Here is a 19487-nt window from a genome sequence, read left to right on the forward strand (position 1 = left end):
CAACCTGGTGTTTTGCATACCAGTGCTTATCCAACAATGCCTAAAAAAGCATTTGTTAAATGAAGAAACAAGTGGAATGGATGGATGAAGAAATAAGATACACTCAAACATACGTCTTCAAATATGTGTATATGTGTGTGAGTGTATGGACTCCTGGTGTGGCACTGTAGGCTAAGCACTGAACTGTTAACCACAAGTTCAGCAGCTCAAACCCACCAACTGCTCATCAGAAACCCTATACAGGGTCACTATGAGTTGGCACTAATTTGACAGCATTTAACAAACAAACAAAACATGCAAACATTTTAAACTTAAAAAAACAAACACCTCAATGCTCACTTCCATCGAGTTGATTCTCCCTCACAGTGACCCTATAGAACAGAAATACCCTTTGAGTTTCTAATACTGTAAATCATTACAGGGGCAGGCAGCTTCACCTTTTTCTCTTAGAGCAGCTGGTGGGTTCAAACTGCTGGCCTTGTGATTAGCTGCCCATTACATAACACACTACACCACCATGGGTCCTTATTATAGACTTATTAAAGATTATTTTTAAAGTTTGTTTTATCATTTACATTATCCTTTTGCAAACATCACTGGGACAGAAATTCCTACCACATTTCTGCACTTTTTAGTATCTTACTAGATTCGTAGTAAGAATGCGGTACATCCTTCTGAATATTTTTGGGCAGCACGCCAGATTTCCCTAATGTAAGTTCTGTCAATCTTATTCAAAATCAAAACTGGACAATTCCCAAGCATGTTTGATTACTTGATTTTATCTATGTTGTTGTTGTTGTTAAGTGCCATCAAGTCGGTTCGATTTTATCTATAGGCATATTAAAATCCTGTTTTACTCACTAAACAGTTTATGCTTAGAATCAAATTGTTGTTATTACTATTAAGTGCCATCAAGTCAATTCAGACTTACAGTGACCATGTACAGGGTTTCCGAGGCTTTGAATCTTCATGGGAGCAGAAAGCCTCACCTTTCTTCTACAGAGCAGCTGGTGGATTCCAACCAAGGCCTTTGTATGGTTCACAGTTCAGTGCTTATTGTACAGAGCAAATAATAGCAGTAGTAGTTATGTGCAGTGGAGTCGGTTCTGACTCATAGCGACCCTGTACAGGGTTTCCAAGGCTGTAAATCTTTACGGGAGCAGAACACCTCATCTTTCTCCCGTGGAACAGCTGGTAGTTTTGAACTGCTCACCTTGCGGTTCGCAGCCTGATTTGTAACCACTACACTACCAGAGCAAATAGACAAGATTAATAACTAAGCTGGTTTCTATAATCAAAAGCATAATTATCCCACTGAACTGTTTGGGAAAGTTGACTTACACACAAGGGGTTAGAGATAACCTGGTACCAAAGTCCTGTTATCATGGTTTGGAATTAAATTTGTGATCTGCAAAGAAGCTGGCACAAGATGAGCTAAGTGGATTGGGCTATCAGGCTATAATATGTTCTTGCAACCAATAGGCTTATCTGTATCTCTGCTTAATATTCTGTCACCTGCACATTTACCTGAGATCTCATTTCATATACGTAAGCATTATTATCTCTAGGACTGCTTTTTCAAAGGTATATTGTTCAAGCAATATACATTCATCATTTAAACAGACAGTAAGGAAAAATGAAAGGAAAAATGTTAGCCATCATCCAAAGACAACTCTTGATTCCTTTTGTTTTGCTAGACAAATTTATTATTAGGGTAGTTTCTTCTATGATCTTCAATAGCTTAAAGAAATATTTACCTATTACTTTCAAGCAGATTTCCAGGTCTGAAAGAAATGTCAGAGCAATTGTTAACATTAGGAAATGTACTGAGGAATCAGTCTGTAGACGTGATCTGCCCAATGTGAGTAAGTACTTTGGAAAATCTGGTAAAACAAGAAAAACCTCAAAGTTAAATAATGGAAACTCAAAAGAATCCACATTGAGTTAAAGTGTTTCTAGAACCTTGGATTATAGGTGGTACTTGAAATTTTGTCTAAAATTCATCCATGAAATCAATGACAAAGGAGAAAAAAATCAAAATAGTTATTTGATTATATTTTAAAAATCAAGTCAGCTTTTTTTTCCCAACCTGTTTAAAAAAACAAACAAACATAAGCTTAGTGAAACCAAGTTTTACTTATACACAGAGTAAAACACTATTTGAGTCCAAATATACTTACATTTGGAGTCCTGGTGTGGTACTGTATGGTAAGCACTAGATTGCTAACCAAAAGGTCAGCAATTCAAACATACCAGCCACTCCTTGGAAATCCTACAGGGTCACTATGAGTTAGAACTGACTCAACAGCACTTAAAAACAACAAAATACTTACATTAAAACCAGTATATTACTCATTAAGAATTTCCAAATATTGGTTCGTAATGTTAGTAAATCCCAAAAAAAGTCTGATGTTGGGTCATCAAACTCTGACTCAAAATCATTTCTGACTGTCTCAAAATAACTGTCTCAAGTTTTCCAGGTTGTTTAGTTTCCAAATAATTTGGGATTAGCTGTAGTTTTAAGTACTATCTGTTTATAATACTGATTATAACTATTATCTGTCTGAAATGAAAATTAGCATATAGATTGGTCCCTTTGTATTGATATTGTTCCCTAGCATTGATGTTGTTCCCTTGTATTGATATCCATTTCTCATGTGTCAGTTTGTCATATTGTGGTGGCTTGCATGTTGCTGTGATTCTGGAAGCTATGCCACTGGTATTTTAAATACCATGGTGGACAGGTTTCAGCTGAGATTCCAGACTAAGACAGACTAGAAAAAAGGAGAGATGGACTACTTCTGAATATTTATTCACTGAAAACATTATGAATACCAGTGGAACACTATCAGATAGCACCAAAATATTGAATACTGAAGCATGATGAAGAACACAAGTACATTATCAGATATAGTACAAGGAGATGAGCTCCTCAGGTTGGAAGGCACTCAAAATATAACTGGGAAAGAGATGCCTCCTTAAATTAGAGTTGATGAGGTGAATGGAGTAAAAGCCTTTGGGACCTTAATTTGCTGATGGGGCACAACTCAAAATGAAGAGAAACAGTGGTAAACATAGCTTTATAATTGGAACACAGAACATACAAAGTATGAATCTAAGAAAACTGGAAATTATCAAAAATTAAATGGAACACATAAACATCACTATAGTAGGTTAATGAGCTAAAATGGACTGGTATTGACCATTTTTAATCTGACAATCACATGGTTTACTATGCTGGGAATGACAAATTGAAGAAGAATGGCATCACATTCATCACCAAAAAGAACATTTCAATACAACGCTGTGTGTGATAGAAACATATCCATATGCATACAATGAAGACCAGTCAATACAGCTAGTATTCAAATTTACACACCAACTACTAAAACCAGATAAGGACGTGGAACTAGGGACATTATAGCTGACGTCAGATGGATCTTGACTGAAAGTACAGAATACCAGAAAGATGTTTACCTGTGCTTTATTTACCGTGCAATGGTTTTTGATTCTGTGGATCCCGAGAAGCTATAAACAACAATGTGCAGAATGAGTATTCCAGAACACTTAATTGTGCTCATGAAGTACGAGTACATAGACCAGGAGGCAGTTGTTCAAACAGAACAAGGGAACACCAAGTGATCTAAAATCAGGAAAAGTGTGCACCAGGGTTGTATTTTTTCACTGTATTTATTCAATCTGTATGCTGAGCACATAATCCAAGAAACTGGATTATTTGAAGAAGAAGATGGCATCAGGATTAGAGGAAGAATTATTAATAATTTGCATATACAGACAATACAACTTTGCTTGCTGAAAGTGAAAACGATTAAAATACTGATGAAGATCAAAGATCACAGCCTTCGGTATGGATTGTACCTCAGTGTAAAGAAAATACAAATTCTTACCACTGGATTAATTTAATAACATCTATAAATGGAGAAAAGATTGAAGTTATTGAAGACTTCCTTTTGCTCAGATCAACCATTAACACTCATGGAAGCAGCAGTCAAGAAATCAAAGGATGTATCTCATTGGACAAATCTGATGCACAGGTGCTCTTTAAAGTGTTCAAGAGCAAAGATGTCAATTTGAAGACTAAAATGTACCTGACCTAAGCCAAGGTATTTTCAATAACTTCATATACATGTGAAAGTTGAACAATAAATAAGGAATACTGTAGAAGAATTAATATAGCTGAGTTACGGTATTGGAGGATTATATTAAAAGTACCAGGGACTGCCAAAAGAGCAAATGGATCTGCGTTGGAAGAAATACAACCAGAATCCTCCTAGGAAGCCAGGATGGCCAGACATCATCTCTCATACTTCAGATATATTATCAGGAGGGACCAGTCCCTGAAGGAGGACATCATGCTTGGTAAAGTGGAAGGTCAGAGAAAAAGAGGATGACCCCCAGCAAGATGGATTGGCACAGTGGCAGCAGCAATCGGCTGAAGCATAGCAACAATTGTGAGGTTGGTATAGGACTGAGCAGTGTTTTGTTCTGTTGTGCATAAGATAGCTATGACTTGGTGCCAATTGGATGACCTCTAACAACAAAATAACAAGCACTGACTGGTATCTTCTCACATATCTGAAAAGGACACAGTAATCCAGATTTCCCCCAGGTCTTGCATTATTTCTAAGAGAGAAGTTCTCACTTTATGGGAGTGGTTGTTTTCTATTGGTTGTGATTTCCAAAAGCGTTCCGTCAGCAAAGAAGACTTTTCATTAACATGACTTCAAAGAAGTCTGTGAAGTTAGCTAGGACAGTAAGACCGGTGATTCTAATTTTAGATATAGTGAAAGAGAGTCAATCCCATGCAATTATCTATGAACAAAAGACTTCTGGTTGGCACAAATAGCTTGTTTTCCTCTACTAATATATTTATTTTTGATGATTTGAACCTATCCAGTAACCCTGGGGAAGAAAGTTCTAGTGAACTGCTCCTGTTAAAACAAAACCAAAACCAAACATCCCTATTGAAAAGTTGTACTCTATGGCTATGAATGGGAATCAACTCAAAGGCCACAAATATTTTTGTTTTGTTTTTGATCCACTGGTGGTGGTGGTGGTGGTGGTGGTCGTGTGCCATTGGTCAGGTCCCACATTCATAGTGATCCTGTATAGAGTTTCTTAGGCTGTAAATCTTTATGGTAACAGACAGTCTCCTCTTTCTTCCCAGAAACAACTGGTAAAATCAAACTAACAATTATAAATTAGTACCATGTCTCCTGACTCAGAACATTTAGAATTTTTTAAAAATTAGATTTCAACTTTAGATGACCAAACAGGGAAGTCTTACTTATCTGTGAGTGAAATTCCATTAATACCATTTCTTTAACTAGGATTGTCTAAGGAATAAATGAGATAACATATAAAATGAGTTTACTTTAGGGCATGGAAAACACTGGGTGTTTTGGAAGGTGGTTCCCTTTGCCTGCTCTACTCCTCCTCTCCAAACATTTAAAGGCTTGAGGACTTAAGTTTAAGAAGAAGATCAATATATAGAAGTGAGAAGAGTGATAACAGTTTAGAGATGGGGAAAAAGCAATAGAAGAAAAATTATTTGACAACTGGAATATCCAAGAGTGAGGTAGGTAACTTCATCAAATATTAACTCTTATTCCTGAAAGTTCTTCCCCAAAGTTAGGCCATCACTGCAGACTAAATTTCCAGACAGCACTTTGGAAAAATGCCCAAACAGTGATGTTTCCTCCTGACTCTAGGACTGTAGGATTTATTAAATGGAGTGTTATATCTAATAAGTGTCTAATGAATATCTTTCAAATGGCGTTAGCTGCATTTTTGTTATTGTCAAGTTCTGTTGAATCAATTTTCAACCCATAGCAACCCCATGTAACAGAGTAGAACTTCCCCCATGGGGTTTTCTTGGCTGTAATCTTTACCATCGATGGCCAGAAGAACAAATAAATCTGTTTTGGAAGAAGTATAGCCAGCATGTATCTTGAACCTTTCCAGAGGTTCATTCCGGATTCAGATGAGGATGTGGAATGAGGGATATCATTTCTGACATCAGATGGATCTTGACTGAAAGCAGAGAATACCAGAAAGATGTTTACCTGTGCTTTACTGGCTATGCAAAGGCCTTCAATTGTGTGGATCATGACAAGTTATGAACAACATTGTGAAAAGTGAGTATTTCAGAGTACTTTATTGTACTCATGAGGAACCTGTACACAGACCAAGAGGCAGTTGTTTGAACAGAACAAGGGAACACCAAATGGTCTAAAATTAGGAAAGGTTGTGCACCATGATTGTATTCTTTCACCATATTTATTCAATTTGTATGCTGAGAACATAATCCAGGGAGCTGGATTATATGAAGAAAAATGTGGCACCATGATTGGAGGAAGACTCATTAACAACCTGTACTATGTAGCTGATACAACCTTGCTTGCTGAAGGCAAAGAGGACTTAAAATACTTACTAAAGAAGATCAAGGAGCTCTGGTAGCGTAGTAGTTACAAATCGGGCTGCTAACCCCAATGTTAGCAGTTTGAAACTACCAGCAGTTCCGTGAAAGAAAGATGAGGCATTCTGATCCCGTAAAGATTTGCAGCCTTGGAAACCCTGTGCAGGGTCACTATGAGTCGGAACCAACTCCACGGTACTTAACAAAATGAAGATCAAAGACCACAGCCTTAGGCATGAGTTGCATCTCAATGTAAAGAAAATGAAAACCCTCACAAATGGACCAATAAACAACATCATAAAAGATTGAAGTTGTCGAAGACTTCATTTTGCTGGGTTCAACAAACAACACTCATAGAAGCAGCAGTCAAGAAATCAAATGACGTATTGCATTAGGGAAATCTGCTGCACAATACCTCTTTAAAGTGTTGAAGAGCAAAGATGTCAGTTTGAGGACTAAGGTGCGCCTGACCCAAGCAAAAATGTCAGTTGAGGACTAAGGTGCGCCTGACCCATGCATATGGTAACCTCATATGCATTCAAGAGTTGGCCAGTGAATAAAGAAGACCATAGAAGAATTGAAGCGCTTGAGTTATGGTGTTTAGAGGAGAATATTGAAAGTACCATTGACTGCCAAAAGAACAAACAGGTCTGTATTAGAAGAAGTACAGCCATGCTACTTAGAAGCCAGGATGGCTAGACTTCATCTCTCATTCTTTGAACATAGTATCAGGAGGGACCAGTCATTGGAGAAAGATATCATGTTTGGTAAAGTGGAGGGTCAGAGAAAAAGAGGAAATCCCCAAAAAGACAGATTGGCACAGTGGCAACAGCAATACGCTCAGGGGTAGCAACGATTATGAAGTTGGCCCAGGACCAGGCAGTGTTTCGTTCTGTTGTGCACAGGGTCGCTATGAGTTGGTACTGACTCAATAGCACCTAACAACAACAACAACACAGCCAACATGCTCCTTGCAAGAGAGGATGGTGAGGCATTGTCTCTCATTCTTTGGACATGTGTCAGGACGGACCAGTTACTGAAGAAGGACATCATATTTGGTAAAGCAGAGGGTCAACAACATGAGTAGATATATAGATAGATACGCAGGCTGAACAGGTATGGGAGGGAGAGTGGGAATATAACACAAATATATAAATGTTTGACAGTGGATATTTGTGCATGGGTATTTACTTTTGCTATAAACATTAATGTGAAACAATGTTGTTGTTGTTAGGTGCCATCAAGTCAGTACTAACTCATAGCAACCTTATGCACAGTAAAACAAAACACTGCCTGATCCTGGGCCAACCTCACTACTGTTGCCACACTCAAATCCATCGATGCTGCCACTTGGCCAATCCATCTAGTTGGGGGTGGGAGTGGGGGTGTCTTCCTCTTTTTTTTTTTTTTTTTTTAATACAGAGGGGGAATTTACGAAAACTTCTTAGACATTACCAAACACATTGAAGGAATGAGTTACTGAGCTTGGGGATGCAGGACCATAGTCTTGGTGGACACCATGGTCAACTGGCATAACACATTCCCCAAAGACTCATAGTGGCCATCTAAGGTGCAGCTTTTGGTCTCTCCATATCTGGAGGAAAGAAGAGTGATGAAAATTGAAATACTTGTAAGCAATTAGTCCAATGGACTAATGGAACACATGAACATCAGTTTCTATACTCTGAGACCAGAACATGATCGTGCCCAAATACTACGGTCAGCTGCTTTGAAAGGGATTACATTAAAATGTCCTGGATAGAGTGGGAGAAACTGAGAAACAAAATTCAAAATTATAAAAAATACCACACTTACTGGTCAGAAAGATACGGGAGAAACCCTGAGACTATGGGCCTTGGTTACCCTTCAGCTCTAGAACTAAACTCACACTCATGGTACAATTTTCAGCCAAGCAGTGCATAGGTATATAGGGGGACAACAACACTAGTGAGGTATGCTCACCATAGAATGGTCAACCATTAGGGATTCAAAGAGCAGCATGCACCTAAGAACACAATTCAGAAGGATTAGGAAAGACAGAAGAAAAGAAATAAGAATCACAGGTAAGACATGGATAGGGATGTTACGTTGAGGGGATTGCAATCATTGAAATGCAACTAAGCACATGAGTTGTTGAATGTAAAACTGATTTGCTTTGTAAATTTTCACTCAATTCACAGTAAGAAGTTTACAAAAAGATTATCGTGTTCAATAACAGAAATGATAATAAAATCCTGAAAGGTAATTAATGTAATTGATAACTTGGTACTGGAATAACTGCAGGGAGTGACAGGTTGGAGAGAAGTAAGGATAAATTGGTGAGCAAGCCAGACATAATTCTTGCTCTTATAGTCCAGCAAATAATCATATATGTAATCACAGTGAAGTAGCCTATGAAGCACAATCAACTCATAGGAACTGGCTTGAAGGCATAACAACAACATGGGCAGATACATAGATAGATACACAGACTGAACAAGTGTGGGAGAGAGAGTGGGAATAGGAGGATAGGAATAGAAGGATGAGAAAGAACAGTAATTTAGTCTAGGGTTCAGTTGGACCTAAAGGATAATTAGAAGTTAGCTATACAAAAAATGGGTAGAAAGTTGTGTTCCAGATAGAGTATATTGTTATTAAGTGCTGTTGTGTTAGCTCTGACACATAGCAACCCTATACAGAGTTTCCAAGGAGCAGCTGGTGAGCTTGAACCACTACCCATGCAGTACAAACCAACTTTGCAGTCCAGTGCATTAACCCACAGTGCCACACCAGGACTCCAGATAGAGAATAGTGTGTGCAAAACATTCAGAAATAAAGGAAAGAATGGCAAGTAAGAGAAATTGAAAGACACTGAGAATGACAGAAATACTGAATGTAATGAGAGATAAGGCTTAAAAGTCAGTAGGAGTAGCTCTTGGACAGTATTAAGGTGAATGGAATTTATATAAAGGGTAATTGTTGCTGTTCTTAAGTGTTGTTAAGTCAATTCCGCTGACCTTGCGGTTCAAACTGACTTTACCTATCCTACAGTACCACACCAGGATGGGAAGTCCTTATTTTAAATATTCTAACCATGTGATGCTGTGGGCTAATGTGTCTGACTGCAAAGTCATTTGAACTGCAAGGTCAGTGATTCAAGCTTACAGCTGCTCCTTGGAAACCCTATATAGGGTTGCTATGGGTCGGAATCGACTCAACGACACTTAACAACAACCAAGACCGAAACGTAATTAGATCTGTACAACATTAAAAAATATCTTTCCAGTAGCAGTATGGAGAACAGATTAGCAAAACCTACAACCAAGGGTGGGGAAACAAAATAGGTATCAATTATAATAATCATAATAGCAAGAGATGATGATTGCTCAAACCAGAATGAGGCTATAAGGAGAGATAAATGGTTAACGATATAATATATTTTGAAGAAAAATTTGGTAAGATTTTCTAATCTGTTAGCTATGAGAAATGAGTAAGAAGAAGAAATCAGAGATAATTTCTAGATTCTAGCTGGAAATTTGGTTAGATTATGCAGCCGTTCCCTTGAGATTGAGAAATTGAAGAAAGGAGGAAGGAGTCGAAAGTTCAAAGGGGCAAATGAGTTAACTTTTGAATATGTTGAGTTCTAGATGTCTGAGGCATTCAAGAAGCAATGCTGAATTGGATTCTGATGCCCATTACAGATATATAAATTGAGACTTGATCATGTTTATATGTTTATGGAAAACAGAAGAAAGGGAAATGGAAGGGACAGGAGAGAGAGAAATGAATCCATATAACAAGGTCCCTGGGAGAACATGAGAAAGATGCGACAGGGACCCATGCTCAGGTAAAATAGAGGGCTGCCTCTTTTTCTCCATTTCCCTGTGATTTTTTTAAAATTATTTTTTGAAAGATTTATTTATTGTGAATTGAATGAAGGTTTATAGAACAGATCATTAATTTCACATTCAAAATTCAAACACTTGGTTTCATCTCAGTGATTGTGATCCCACCCATATAACAACAGCTATCCCCTTTGCTCCTTGTGGTTCTCATTTGCGTTCCACCCTCCTTCACAACCCTTCTGAACATTGTCCTCAGATAAACAGTTCCTCTTTTATCTTGAATCCTTGACTGTTCCATGGTAAACATATTTTAGTAGTATTGTTGCCTGCCCCCCTAGATACCTATCTACCACTTGGCTGAAATTTGGGCCACAAGGGTGAGTTCCATTCCAGACCTGAAGGGTAGTCAAGGGGCATAGTCCCAGGTTCCGCCACTATTACCAGTAAGCCCAGTCATTTTTTATAATTTTGAGTTTTGTTCCATATTTTCTCACATTCAATCCAGGACCTTCTAATGTGATCTCTTTCAGAGCAGTTCATAGTGGTAGCTAGGCACCATTTAGTTCTTCTGGTCTCAGAGTCATGTAGCATGATGTTCAGATGTTCTAGTTGGACTAATTGATTCCAAGAATCTTCAATTTCATTACTCTTCCTTTCACACGTGGAGAGACCAATAGTTGTCCCTTAGACGGTTGCTCATGAGCTTTTAAAATCTCAAACGCTAGTCACCAAAGTATGCTGTAGAGCATTGCTTTTGTGGACATGCTATGCCAATTGGTCATGGTTTCCCCCTGAGACTATGGTCCTGAGCGTCCAGGCCCAGGAACTCGAGGGTTTCCTCTTTCATCGTAACATCAGGAAGCAAAAAATGGACATAGATATGGGTAGGTTTGTAGCAATTCTTGCTGAAGAGAGCTTCTGTCTAATGAATCCTATTTACTCTAAGAAGAAGGAGGTAATGTCATCTGCTGGATGCTATGATAGGAGCAGGTCTGAAGTTTATCAAGAGACAAATATTTGCAAGAGCCATTGTGGAGAATAGAAGAAAGAATCCAGACATATTGGCATTATTTTCATCAAGAGTAGAAGACTGCACTTCCTGCTAGAGTTTGTTTTGAGAGGAAGTTCAGACAATGTTTCTTGATCCTGAGACTATTGCACCATCTACTTGTGTCATGTTTCTAAAATTATTCCATGTAACTTTTCTGAAAAAACATCTGAAGGGGGTCTCAAAAATTTGTGGGGAAAACCAGTATTTTAAAATTTCATTTTCCCCCCAATTTTTGAAGCCCCCACATGTGTGGCAGGTTTCTACTGTAATGAGGAAGCATTACTTAGTTCTTCTGTTGTGATCTAGTCACACTTCCAATAAATGTGAGCCTCAGAGCTGGCATTTGCTAGGTGATATGGAGCTCTGGTAGCGTAGTGGTTACGAATCGGGCTGCGAACCTTAAGGTCAGCGGTTCGAAACTACCAGCTGCTCCGCGGGAGAAAGATGAGGCTTTCTACTCCCGTAAGGATTTACACCCTCGGAAACCCTGTACAGGGTCGCTATGGGTCGGACCCGACTCGATGGCACTTAACAACAACAACAACAACATGTGGCATTGTGGGTTAATGTGCTGGACTGCAAGGGTGGTTTGAATTGCAAGGTTGGTGGTTCAAACTCACTAGCTGCCCCTTTGAAACCCTATACAGGGTCACTGTGAGTTGGAACCAACTTGGCGGCATTTAATAACAACAACAACAACATCCTCACTAAGGAGTCCTCGTGTGGCACTGCAGGATAAACACTAGACCATAAGGTCGATTTGAACTGCTAGGTGGTGGTTCAAACCCACCAGTCGCTCTTCAGAAACCCTATACAGGGTCACTATGAATCACAACTGATTTGGCGACACTTAACAGCAACAATCTTCACCCTGCTTAGGGTTTCTGAGGCTGTAAGTCTTTATAGGAGCAGAAAGCCTCATCTTTCTCCCATGAGTGGCTGATAGTTTTGAACTGCTTACCTTGAGGTTAGCAGCCTGACTTTTAAGCATTATGCTACCAGAGCTCCTTAGCACTCTTCTAAGCCAGCAAAAATCATTTTGAGATGACTTCTAAATCAGGATTTGAAGCTCATCTCTTTTTTGTTGTTGTTGTTAAGTGCTGTTGAGTCTATTTGGACTCATAGGCACACAGTATAAGGTTTCCAAGGAGCAGCTGGTGAGTTTGAACCACCAACCTTGTGGTTAGTAGTCCAGTGCTTATAGTACAGCACCACACCAGGATTTTTTATTAGAACCAATTAAAAGTAAAATATACCAAAACGAATCCAAAGTCAATTCCAACGCATAGGCATCCAGGAGGATAGAGTAGAACTGCCTCATATAGTTCCAAAGGCTGTAATCTTTATGGAAACAGACTGCCTCATCTTTCTCCCACATAGTGGCTGGTGGGTTCAAACTGCTGACCTTTAGGATCATTGTGTCACCAGGGATCTTAAAAGTAAAGTGTAGGAACGAAACAGCAAAGAGTTTTAAATTTATTTCTGTACTCTCAATTAATAGTACACAGCTTGAAGTCCATAAATAGAAGACTCCCCTTAATGGCTTTGTCACTCTTGTTTCAGCAAATAATTCTACTTCAGCAAATGCTTCTCTTTTTCTAAAAAGAAGACAGACCACAATAGACAGTGGTTATACATGAACTAATCCTGAAGAGAAATCACAGAGCATCCTTACAAAAGAGAAAATATAAAAAATAATATGTATTTCCCAACTGCTCCTTGGAAACCCTACACAGGATCGCTGTGAATTGGAATTGACTTGACAGCACTTAACAACAACAACATGAGGGAAATAATATTATCCTGCTTTCCTTGCCAGAACAAGAATAGTAAATTGAAAAAGCCTTTTAAGACCATAAAACAACCCCCCCCCTCCAAAAAAGGAAGTCCAAAATTATGAAATATTGCAAACTAAATTTGTAAATTAGTTATTTGGAATTTAGAATGTATTTCCCCATTAGAATGATACTATACAGGGATTACTAGCATATGGGGACAAGGTGGCAGAGACCTATCAAAATGCTAAAAGAAGTTTTGGATCTCTCAAGGGTTTTAGAGGGTTTGTTAGTATACGAATTTAGTCTGCCTTACTTGTGTAACTCCTGAAGACATGAGTCAGAGGGGTATTTTTGACTCATCAGTGTATCTACAGAGATAGAAGAAGAGGAAGGGAAATGGAGAGAAAGATGGGCTTTCATAAAGTAACTGCTAAACAGTTACAGTAGATGAAGGAATGGGAATAAAGATTGCATTGATACAGTTATAAAAGAGGAGGAATGAATGAAGTGTCATTTAGTAAACTGTGAGTAGTTTCACACAAACAAAAGGGAGCAAATTTTCCTGCAAGATGAATATATCTGCATGACCATTGAAAACCACATAGGGCATCTTTTCTCTTTTCTCAGAGAGAGGAATGTTTAGCCTGCTCCTCACTAGCTCCTGATTTGAGTGTGCACCATCATTTATCCCTTCCATTTCCCCTAACTTTAAACAATCTAAGTCTTTTTCTGTAAGTAAACTTGAAGTGTCTCTTCTGACCAAATCACACACACATATACACATAAACACATCCCAAAGCCACCCTCAACTCTCAATCTCTCCTATGTCTCCCATCCTTCACAGCCAAGTAGAAACTATTGAATCCCTTCTTTACATCACCAAAATCAAGTTCTGCCCAATTTGACTCCCGTAACCTACCCACATACACAAAAGTCAGCTCCTCTAAGAAGCTGTCTTCAACTTCTTCCTATTCTAAGGTTCAGCAGCAGCATGCTACCTCTTGGCTACCAAATAATACAAACTAAACCAGTTGCTGTCAAGTCAGTTCCAACTCATGGTGACCTCAGATGGTTCAGAGTAGAAACGCACTTCATAAGCTTTCCATGGTTGTGATTTTCCAGAAGCAGGTCACAAAATCTTTTTTCCAAGACACCTCTGGGTATATCTGAACCACCAACCTTTTGGTTAGTAGCTGAGTGCCTAGCTGTTTGTGCCACTCAAGAACTATATGCTCACTGAAATTCTCCCCTTGGATGGGTTTTCTGATACCTGTCTTCCTGAGTTTTCCTCCTATGCCTCTGGCCACACTTTCTCAGTCTCATCTGAGCCTCTTCTTCTATGAATGGCCTCTTAACAGTTGGAATCCAAAGGTCTCTATGGCTGACCCTTTCCTCTCACCTTATAAATTCTCTTCAGTAAACTCATTACCACCGTGTATTCAATGTCTCCATATATGTTGGTAACTCAAAATCAGAAGCCAGCAGTACGGTGTATCATAGTGGAAAGAGAGTGGGGTTTGGAGCTGGCAGAATTGGGTTTGTTTCCTAGCATTGATACTTACCAGCATGTGATTTGTGAAAATTTTACTTAACTTTAATTTAAATTCTCATATCTGTAAAATGGAAACAATAGTAATAGTAACTATCATGTTATTATTTAAGGATTCGCGATGATGTATAATAAATGCTAAACATACAGTGAATGTTTAATAAATGGTAGCTATTTTTGTGCTTCATCTGTATTTCAGGCCCTGACTTTTCTAGATACCACACTTATATATCCATCTGTAGGGAGTGTCATGGTTCTGTAAGATAAGGACTGCACTGTGAACAACAAAGTCAGTGGTTTGAGCCCACCAGCCACTCCATGGAAGAAAGATGATGTTTTCTACTCCTGCAAAGATTTTCAGCCTCCAAAATCCTTTCTGGACTACAAACCGCAAGGTTGGCAGGTCAAACTCACCCTCCATTCCTCTGAAATGCTATGAGTCAGGACTAACTTGACAGCACTTAGTAACAAAAATAAATGTGTTGGAACCAACTTTACAGCACTTAACAGCAACATATCTGTCTGCATTCTAAATAGTTCTATCAGGTTACTCTATGGTTAATATATAAAAGCTTAATATATAAAAATAAATGAGCAAAGGATTTGAATAGGTATTCCTCTAGAAAAGATATACAAATAGACAATAAGCCCATGAAAAGATGCCCAGCATATTAATCATAGAGTACTGGGGTGGCACTATAGTATAAGCACTAGACTGCTAACCACAAGGTCAGCAGTTCAAACCCACCAGTTGCCCCTCAGAAACCATATAGAGGGTTGCTATGAGTCAGAACCACCTCAACGGCACTTAAAAACAACATCATCAGTTACTGGAGAAAAGCAAATCAAAAGCACTACCACTTCATACTCACTTGTTGTTGTTGTTGTTGTCAGGTGCCATCAAGTCGGAACCGACTCATAGCGACCCCATGCACAGCAGAACGAAACAATGTCCAATCCTGGGCCAACCTCACTACCGCTGCCACACCCGAGTCCATCAATGATGCCACCTGGCTGATCCATCTCATTGGGGGTCTTCCTCTTTTTCTCTGACCGTCCACCCTACCCAGCATACTCACTAGAATGCCCATAATAAAAAAGCAAACAAATAGAGAAAACAGAAGACACTAACAAGTGCTGGCAAGTGAATTTGTAACCCTCAAAAATCACTAATGGGAATGGAAAATAGTACAGCTATTTTGGAAAACAGACTGACAGCATCTCAAAAAATTTAAGAATAGAGTTAGCATGTTGCTGTTGTTGTTGTTGTTAGGCGCCATCAAGTCGGTACCGACCCATAGCGACCTTATGCACAGCAGAAGGAAACACTGCCCAATCCTGGGCCAACCTCACTATTGTTGCCACGCCTGAGTCCATCAATGCTTCTACTTGGCCAATCCATCTTGTTGGGGGTCTTCCTCTTTTTCTCTGACCCTCCACTTTACCAAACATGATATCCTTCCCTAGTGACTGGTCCCTCCTGACAATATGTCTAACGTATGAGAGATGAAGTTTGGCCATCTTGGCTTCCAAGGAGCAATCTGGCTGCACTTCTTCCAAAATGGATCTATTGGTTCTTTTGGCAGCTCATGGCACTTTCAAAATTCTCCTCCAACACCATAACTCAAAAGCTTCAATTCTTCTATGGTCTTCCTTATTCGGTGTCCAGCTTTCGTATGCATATGAGGTAATTGAAAATACCATGGCTTGGGTCAGGCACACCTTAGTCCTCAAGTTGACATCTTTGCTCTTCAACACTTTTCTCTGTTGTTAAGAATGTTGTTGATTGGTCCAGTGGTGAGGATTTTTGTTTTCTTTACATTGAGATATAATCCACACTGAAGGCTGTGCTCTTTGATCTTCATCAGTAAATGTTTTAAGTCCTCTTCACTTTCAGCAAGTAAGGATGTATCATCTGCCTATTGCAAGTTTTAATGAGACTTCCTCCAATCCTGCTGCCACATTGTTCTTCATATAACCCAGCTTCTTGGATTATTTGCTCAGCATACAGGTTGAATAAGTATGGTGAAAGGATACAACCTTGTCGCAAACTTTTTAAATTTTAAACCATTCAGTAGTCACTTGTTCTGTTTGAACAACTGCTTCTTGGTCATGTACAGATTCTTCATGAGCACAATTAATTGTTCCAGAATACTCATACTTGGCAATGTTGTCCACAGCATATGACCCAACAATTCAATTGCTAGGTATATACCTAAGAGAATTGAGAGCTTACGTCTATAAAACATTCATAGAGGAATGAATATTTATAACAACTTTATTTATACTAGCTCAAAAGTGGAAATAACTCAGCTGTCCATCAACTGGTGAATAAGTAAACAAAATAAGGTATATACATATAACGGAATATAATTCAGCCATAAAAAGGAATGAAGTTCTGACACATGATACAACATGGATGAACCTTGAAAACATTGTGCTAAGTGAAAGAAGCCAGACACAAAAGGTCACATAGTGCATGATTATGTTTGTATTAAATGTTTGGAGTAGACAAATCCATATAGGTAGTAGATTAGTGCTTGCCAGGAACAGGGAGAAAGGGATGAATGGAAAGTGACTGCTAATGGGGCTTGGAGATGCTCTAGAGGTTGGGCAACCTTATGACTATATTTTAAAACACTGAAAAACATACTTTAAAAGGATGAATTCTAATGGTACCTGAATTATATCTCAATACAATTTTTAAATTAATAAAACAATTACGTTCCTTTCACTTTCCCAAACCATTCTATATCCCATAGTCCCTTCTTTGATTTACAGCCCAATTTTCCATGCTAGAAACTTGCACTCATCCTAGATATCCTTGCACTTTTCTTTTCCCACTCCTCCAGAGCTGAATTTAAAAGTTTCCCTCCCATTTATTTTTCAGTCGACACTGCCACTCCCAGGTTCAAACTGTCATTATGTCTGTCCTAGTGCTTGTTGTTCTTGTTAAGTACCAACAAGTCGGTTCTGACTGATATTGACCCTGTATAGGACTTCCAAGGTGCGGTTGATGGGTTTGAACTGCCAACCTTGTAGCTAACAGTCCAGTGCTTACCCTACAGAGTCATACCAAGACTTGAGGGCTAACTAACTTATCAGCCATCTCAAATGATTCTCACACCCTTCAACTTCACTAGTCTCTACTGGTACCCCATCAATTGTTCTAAATTATCAGATTGATGTGAAGTGCTAATAGAACATTTGTTTTTATATTTTATTTATAAATTGTTGATGTTTTAAAATCAGGAATCTATACCTGAGGGCAGCTAAAGAAGGCAAATTTAAGTATTATAATGAAATGTGTAAAGAGACCTTCCATTAGAAAACCAAAGGGAAGAACATGCTCAGCATTTCTCAAACTGAAAGGAACTGAAGAAAAAAAGATATGGTCAATATTCAACCATTTCAAGAGGTAGTATATGATCAAGAACCAATGATCCTGAAGGAAGAAGTCCAAGCTAAAATGAAGGTATTGGTATAAACAGGAACACAAATTGAAATATTTCAACAAATTGATGTAGGGCTGGAGGGTCTCATTTATTTATGCCACGAAATTTGGAAGACAGCTACCTGGCCAACCTACTGGAAGAGATCCATATTTGAGCCCATTTCAAAGAGAGATGATCCAACAGACTGTCAAAATTACTGAATAATATCACATGGAAGTAAAACTTTGTTAAAGCTCATTCAAAAATAGCTGCAACAGTATATCAACAGGGAACTGCTAGAAACTCAAACCAGATTCAGAAGAGAACATGGAACTAGGGATATCATTGCTGACATCAGATGGATATTGTCTGAAAGCACAGAATACCAGAGAGATGTTTACCTGTGCTTTATTGACTATGCAAAGACTGTGTGGATCATGGCAAGCTCTTGGGAACAATGGATATTCCAGAAGACATGATTGTTGTTAAAATAGAACAAGGGGATACTGAGGGGCTTAAAATCAAGAAAGGTGTGTGTCAGGACTGTATTTTATTCTTTCATCTTACTTATTCAACTGAGCAAATAATCTGAGACAATGGATTATATGGAAAAGAGTATGGCATTTGTATTGGACAAATATTCATTAAGTGTGATATGCATATGCTTTCTAAAAATGACAAGGACTTTGAATACTAAATTGATGAAGATTGCACCTTAATGTAAAGAAAATATAAATCCTTACAACTGAACTCGTAAATAACATCATGCAAAATGGAGAAAAGATCGAAGTTGTCAAAGACTTAATTTTGCTTGGATCTACAATCAACACTCATGGAAGCAGCAGCCAAGAAATCAAACGACATATTGCATTAAGCAAATCTGCTGTACAAGAACTTTTTAAAGTGTTTAAGAGCAAAGGCGTCAGCTTGAGGACTAAGGTGTGCTTGACCCATGCCATGGTATTTTCAATAGCCTCATATGCATGTGAAATTTGGACAATGAATAAGGAAGACTGTAGAAGAATTGATTCATTTGAGTTATGGTGTTGGAGAAAAATATTGCAGGTGCCAGGGACTTCCAGAAAAACAAACAAATCTGTGTTGGAAGAGGTATAGCCAGAATGTTTCTTAGAAGCCAGGATGACAAGACTTTGCTTCTCATACTTTCAGACATGTTGTCAAGGAGAGACTTGTCAGTGGAGAGGGACATTATATTTGGTAAAGTGGAGGGTCAGCAAAGAAGAGGAAGACCCCCCAAATGAGATTGACTGGCACAGTGGCAGCAGCCATGTGCTCAAGAGTAATAACAATTGTGAGGATGTCAAAGGATTTACTTCTATTGTGTATAGGTCACTATGAGTTGGAGGCAACTCTACAACACCTAACAACAACAACAACATATCTGAGAGCCT

The sequence above is a fragment of the Chrysochloris asiatica genome, unplaced genomic scaffold, assembly GCF_000296735.1.
Source record: "Chrysochloris asiatica unplaced genomic scaffold, ChrAsi1.0 scaffold00016, whole genome shotgun sequence".
Lineage (NCBI taxonomy): Eukaryota > Metazoa > Chordata > Mammalia > Afrosoricida > Chrysochloridae > Chrysochloris > Chrysochloris asiatica.